At 41.9% G+C, this 6,482-nt stretch overlaps 1 non-coding gene across 1 annotated transcript; it reads right to left on the bottom strand.

The window, feature by feature from the left end:
* Positions 1-5,299: 5,299 nt before the first annotated feature.
* LOC120268093 lies at positions 5,300-5,406 on the bottom strand. Its single transcript, XR_005538763.1, has one exon. It is a non-coding gene; the product is annotated as a small nucleolar RNA R71 (small nucleolar RNA).
* Between the last annotated feature and the right edge of the window lie 1,076 nt (positions 5,407-6,482).

Genomic DNA, 6,482 nt, shown 5'->3' with positions numbered 1-6,482 from the left:
CCGCGTGGAAAATCCACAAGGGCGTGTGAGGGCACGTGACAGGCGCGGTTTTGGGCTTTAAATAGGCCATTTGCCTTATTTTTGAGAGACTTTTGGCGGGGGTTTTCTTGAGCACTTTGAAGGCAAGGCGGCTAGGGGTTTTGGAAGAGGTCTTTGGCGGTATTGGGGGCGTCCATCACCAACTTTGATCGATCTTCTCTCCGTCATAGCATAGAGGGAGCCTTCGGCAACCTAGCTTCGGAGAAGGATTCTTAAAGACGTTGGGCGACCCATCAAGGCCATCATCACGAATTTAAGGGTGTTTTACTTCATGGTTTTCATTGCTTTTCATTGTAATAATCATTGTTTTGTATCTTGCTCCATGGAGGGCTAAAGCTTAGTAGGTATTTGGGCATGTGAACCCTAGGATTTATGTTTTTGTAATGATTTGCTTTATGTTTCTTTTAAATCCGAGTTGATTTGAGTTTTAATCTTGTATTCCCATTGCTTGCTTGTTTAATTAATCCTTGTGGTTGATTGGATTCACATGATTTGTTACTTTGATGAGAGAGAGGTCTCCATTAGAGTTAGAACTTCAAGGTTAAAGAGGGTTGAGAGGGTAAGTCATGAGATAGTGGAGTGTCCCCTTTCCCTTCCGATTGAGTGTTTCCTATCTCCGTATTCCCTAAACTCTATGCAACCATATTTGGTGTGAGGCGTGAGATTGAAAGATTTCTCTGCCGGGACCTTGTAGGGGGTTAGAGATCCTTTGCCGGGAATTAGGGTTGGATCTATCTTTAGGAATCGGTTTCACTCTTAGGTGTCCCTAGAGCGTATTGCGGTCATATGAGGTGTTAGGTGTTGAGATTGAGTGATTTCTCTGCCGGGACCTTGTAGGGGACTAGTACCGGTGGTTTGGAAGCAAGGGCCGGTTGTTCTTGGATTACCTCGACTCATTAGACTCGGTTTAGAAGCATTTAGTGAATCATGAGCTTCATGTTAGATCCTAGAGGCAGCATTGTCTGCGTACCTCATCTTTACTGATTGAGATCTCCTTTACTTGTTTTCTTGCCTGTTTGCTTGCTTACTAGTTCTCTTACAATTAGTTCATTTCATTACACCCATTAATTTCGACTAGATAACTAAGAATTGGTTAATACTAATACTTCTGTTCCCTGTGGATTCGACTACCCACTCACCGGGGTAATTATTACTTCGACACCCGTGCACTTACGGTTTACATGCATATTCGGATGCGTGTCACAATACCTTATGGTATGCTTCAAAAGAATTTTTCATAAAATTTTCAGTCACCCCGATGAGTATTAAGACCTTATGGTAGGTGTCACGAGTATAATCTCTGTCGATCAACCTGTGCGGTAGGATGGTTTACAACCATCTTTAGGGCCAGAACCAACCAGTCCTTTTAATAGCCCAAAGAATCTCCTTTTATAACTTAAGGCAAAAGGGATAAACTTTCTCGACCATACTGCCAAGTGGTGTCCATACCGCGCCATACCGACCCTACTTCGCCTATGTCCTACTCCTGTCATGGTCTTTACTATGCCACGCCTTGCCATACCGTGGCACCTTGTGTCATGCTACGCACACTGGCAAGCCATGCTGCACCTTACTATGATACCCTTTACCATGATGCACACCTTACCGGTCTAACACTTTGTCTTGCCTATGCGTGGGTAGCCATTCTGCCCTATCACTGCCCATGCTACACTAAGGTTATTTCAGCCTATCTTCCTGGGTATAGAGTTCTGTCGGACATGTCTATGTCTTTGCTTGGTCATGATTATATTCTCTTAGTCATGTCATGCCTTAGAATATTATCGGCCTCTCCTAATCTTATGCTATATGGTACTCCTATGCCCACTTGCTCATGGGGTGCGGTTCCGGCCACGCACCCCGATCACGCTCCAAGGTTGGATGTGTGAGAAATCATTCCCACTCATGACTGAGTGTTGTGTTCGACTGTATAATCCGTACCTTAGTTTTTGGCAGATACCATTCTCTTGGCTATCCACTCGGCCAAGTGCCCAGGCCACACCCTTGCCAAGGGAAAGCACCATAAAGCCTCATTATAAACCTCCCTCACTTGAAGAGCTTGACGTCTTCATCGACTGAGATTGAAGGAACCTCTGAATCAACCCTTCAAATTGCCATAGAGTTATATCATTTTCTAATCTTTCTTAAAAAATGGGGAGGTACTTCCCTTAGTGAGAAAATAATTCCGATGATTCTTCTTGCTCTACTCTTTCCACCTTCTGATCAAGGATTTTCTCCTCCGTCCGAGTGAACTCCTTGCACATAGTAAGGGGAGTTCACCTAGACCGATTCCACTTCAGATGCTGAGGCATCATAGTAGGGCTTCAAGTGGCTTACATGAATAGTTGGGTGCAACTTTAACCTTTTAGGAAGGTTAACTCGATAGGCCACATTACCTCTTTCTGAATGATTTCAAATGGGCCATCATACCGCAAGACCAACCCCTTATAGACTTCCTTCTAGTATAGTTTCTTCCACACTTGTGGTACCAACTTCAGCCACACAGGTTCACCCACCTGGAACTTGAAGGATCCCAACCCTAGTGGCATACTTTTTCATGCACCTAGTGGCCTTGGTGAGTCTATCTCTTGCCTTCTCTATTATCTCCTATTGCTCAAGTGCAAAGGTATATGTGGTAGGATACCCATTACCCAAGCGAGCTTTGTGACCTCAGGAAGGGTAAGAGGTTGATAGCCATATGCTAACTCAAAAGGGCTTTTGTTAGTTGCTGAAGACTGGTGCAGATTGTAGGAGAACTACATCGTATCTGATAAGTGCTTGTGTATTAGTAATACAAATTATTATTTTCTTACGATGAGCATTACTTTTTCTTAGATTTTATTGCTAATACATGTGTATTTGTGTTATTTTGTGCATGTAGGGTTATGGAGACAAGTATGGAAGAAAGAAGCCAAAGTATATTGCATTTGCACTTTTTTGATGTAATCTTGGAGTGAACAAACATAAAGACACAAGTTTTGCTCAAAGACATGTGGGTGTGTACCAACCTCTGTTGTGCTTAAGTGAATATGCAAATTGGAAGGTCACAAAGATAGTCACACTCATGTGTTCCGACTTGTGCAAAGCTAGCAAGATTTTCGTCAAATATGTTTTTATTTAAAGATACAACGCTATCTATAGCATGGACGTGTGCCCGTTTATGTTGTCTCAATGAAAATTGTGGATTTAGGAGTATTTTTTGGGTTGAGTACCATAGCAGGTACTGTAGCAAATCACTTTAACAATTTACTGTAGCAGTTACTTGTCACAGGCCACTCAAAATGAATTTCTGCAGATCCACACGACCGTGTGGAAATTCCACATGGCAGTGTGGATGCCCAATCCCAGCCCTATTTAAGTCATGATTTTAGCCCGATTTGGGGATCCTTCTTTCCATCCTTTGGCCTATCTTTTCTCACCTTTGGAGCCACCCACGGCTAGGGTTTGGAGAGGCTTTCAATAGGCTTTTGGATAGGTTTACGGCCTTTGACACCGTGTTTTCTTCAGAAGAAAGTTATTGGGGGAGCTTTCGTCGGCACCGATCTGGCGAGGTGTGCCCTAGGCTTGACAAGGGGACCTTTGGAAAAGACGCGACCACTCTACAAGATCATCGACACGAACACCAAAGGGGTTTTATTCATGGATTGCATATTTTTACTTTTGATTTCATTATTGATTGTAGTTTTCTCCATGGAGAGCTAAACCCTTAGTGGATACTTGGGCTTGTAAACCCTAAGATGATATTATTTCTTTGACCTCTTATTATGCTTTTATTAATTGATGTTTTAATTGAGTTCCAATCTTGAATGCTTGTTGAGTTGATTTTCTATTATAGTGAAACTAGGGTTGAGAATCCATTTTGGTGATCCTTGTGGATGAGTAACACATGAGGGTAAGACAATGCTAGATTGGAGAGGGTTGAGAGGGTGAGTCGAGAGGTAGCGGAGCGTCCCTTTTTCCTCTGGTGTGATTTATCCTACCTCCACGTTCCAAGAGTTCTTTGCGGTCACAATAGAGTGAAGTGCTAAGAGACAAACTCTACTGGAGCTTAGTTGCGGAAGCAACAGAGTGAAGCGTTAAAGTAATCCTTAGTATCTAAGGTCTTAATTATGACAAGGGTTCTTCGCCTGGACCAAAGGGTAAGATCTATTTTAGGGAATAGGGTTTATCACTTGGAATCCCTAAAGCCTAAAGCAACCTAGCATAGTATGAAGTGTCGAGACTGAGAGATTTCTCCACTGGGGTATTGTGTGGGGTTAAGTTTTGGGACCGTGTATTTAAGGTTCTCCATAACTCATTAGTTATAAAACATAATGATTGGTCTTGCACTTGAAACAATAGTCCTAGGGTGAGCAATGTCCGAGTGCCCCATTTATCGTCGATTGCCTCTCCTATCTTTTATTTGTGCCTCCTTCATTTTCTTTTCTTATTTCTATTTGCATTGATATTTATTCACATCACTATTGATTCATTTTTGTTCTAGTTAAATAGCAATCTTTGTGTTTCTAATCACTATTCTCTGTGGATTCGACTACTCACTCACTGAGGTATTATTACTTTGACAAACCCGTGCACTTGCGGTACACACGCAAAAGAGCGTTGTCAAGTTTTTGGCACCGTTGCCGAGGAATAGGAATTTTAGAAATACTTTCCACTTTGATATTTTAGCTATTCACCATTTATTCTATTTCACACTTTCTTATTCTTCCATTGTTCTAATTTGTTTTTCTTTATTTTGTTGTAACTCCAGGTTATGACCCGAGGGAACCCTTCGACATTGGTTGAAGGTGATCCTGAACTTGAATGAACACTTCAAGAACCTGTGCAAGAACAACAAATCAAGATAAGGTAGAAAGGTGAAAGGTCAGATAATATGGCAGAACAAAATGAATAGCAGAGGACATTGTAAGATTATTCCAGACCAGTAGTTCTTGGCATCATAATCAATCATTGTGCGGACACTGATTACAGCTCAGAATTTTGAGCTCAAGCTAGTATTTATCCAAATATTACAGCAGTCTGTACAGTTTAATGGTTTAGCCGATGAGGATCAAACAATCATATAGAGAACTTCTTAGAAGTGTGCGACATGCTCAAGATCAATGGTGTTACGAATGATGCTATCAAGTTGAGGGCCTTTCCATTTTCTTTGAAAGGGAGAGTGAAGAAATGGCTACATTCATTACCTAGAGCATTGATCACTATATGGGAGGACATGGTAGAAGCTTTCCTTACTCGATATTTCCCTCCAAGAAAATCTGTGAAGCTTAGGAATGAAATATCCTCTTTTGTGCAAATGGAATTGGAGTCTCTATTTGAGACACGGGATAGGTTCAAGGAGCTCATACGGAAATGTCCTCAATTTGGGTTCCCCGAGTGGATAATCATTCAGACTTTTTATAATGGTTTGAACCCAAGCACGAAGTAGTTACTTGATGCTGCAGTAGGAGGTACCTTAAGGAGCAAGACCCCGAAAGAAGCCTGGTATCTCATTGATGAAATGGCTATGAATAGCTATCAGTGGAACAGAAGGGACAAAGAAGATAGCAAGACTTCATAAGATTGACACAGTTACTTCATTGGCGGCCCAAGTGGAGTCATTGAGGAAGAAGTTAGACACTCTAACTTCTAATAGAGTGATGGCCATGACTAGTTGCATAGGGTGTGTGGGAGGACATGCTCCATCTAATTTCCCAATTTCTATTAGTGGTAAATCCTCCGTAGAACAAGTGGACTTTGTAAGTAATGCAATGAGAAAACAAGGCAATCCATATAGCAACACCTACAATCCGGGTTGGAGGAGCCATCCAAATCGTTCATGGAGTAATCAAGGGCAACAAAAGACAATGGCACCACCAGGTTTCCAACAACAACAACAAGCCCTGAATATGGAGAACTGAGTTTCACTATTGGGAAACTGGATGACTGATTTAGAGAAGGCTTTAACCAAGTTCATTCAATCGTCGGATACAAGATTTCAATCAGTTGAAGCCACACTTCGCAACCACACCGCATCATTGCATAATTTAGAGAATCAAGTGGGGCAAATTGCGAAGTCGTTATCTGAGAGACCTCAAGGAAGCTTGCCTAGTAACACAGAAACCAATGTGAGGGAACATGTGAAGGCGATTACTTTGAGAAGTGGTTGTGAGGTTGAGGGTAGACTTCCGAGTGAGAAGACCAATGTTGAAGCACCCGAGGTCGTGGAGGTTAAGGAGAGAACAAAAGAAAAAGTGCCACCATACAAGCCAAGAATCCCTTCTACTTCAAGGTTGAAGAATGACCAAAATGATGAGCAATAGAAGAAGTTCTAGGGGTTATTCAAGCAGTTGCACATCAACATTCCATTTGTGGAGGTGTTGTCTCAAATGCCTCGCTATACAAAGTTTCTAAAGGACCTTTTAACTAATAAGATAAAGTTAGAGGAGAGTGTATCTATGATTCTA

The sequence above is a fragment of the Dioscorea cayenensis genome, chromosome 8 (assembly GCF_009730915.1).
Source record: "Dioscorea cayenensis subsp. rotundata cultivar TDr96_F1 chromosome 8, TDr96_F1_v2_PseudoChromosome.rev07_lg8_w22 25.fasta, whole genome shotgun sequence".
Classification (NCBI taxonomy): domain Eukaryota; kingdom Viridiplantae; phylum Streptophyta; class Magnoliopsida; order Dioscoreales; family Dioscoreaceae; genus Dioscorea; species Dioscorea cayenensis.
Note: the sequence above shows the minus strand (reverse complement) of the source record. Positions and strands in the feature narration are given on the sequence as shown.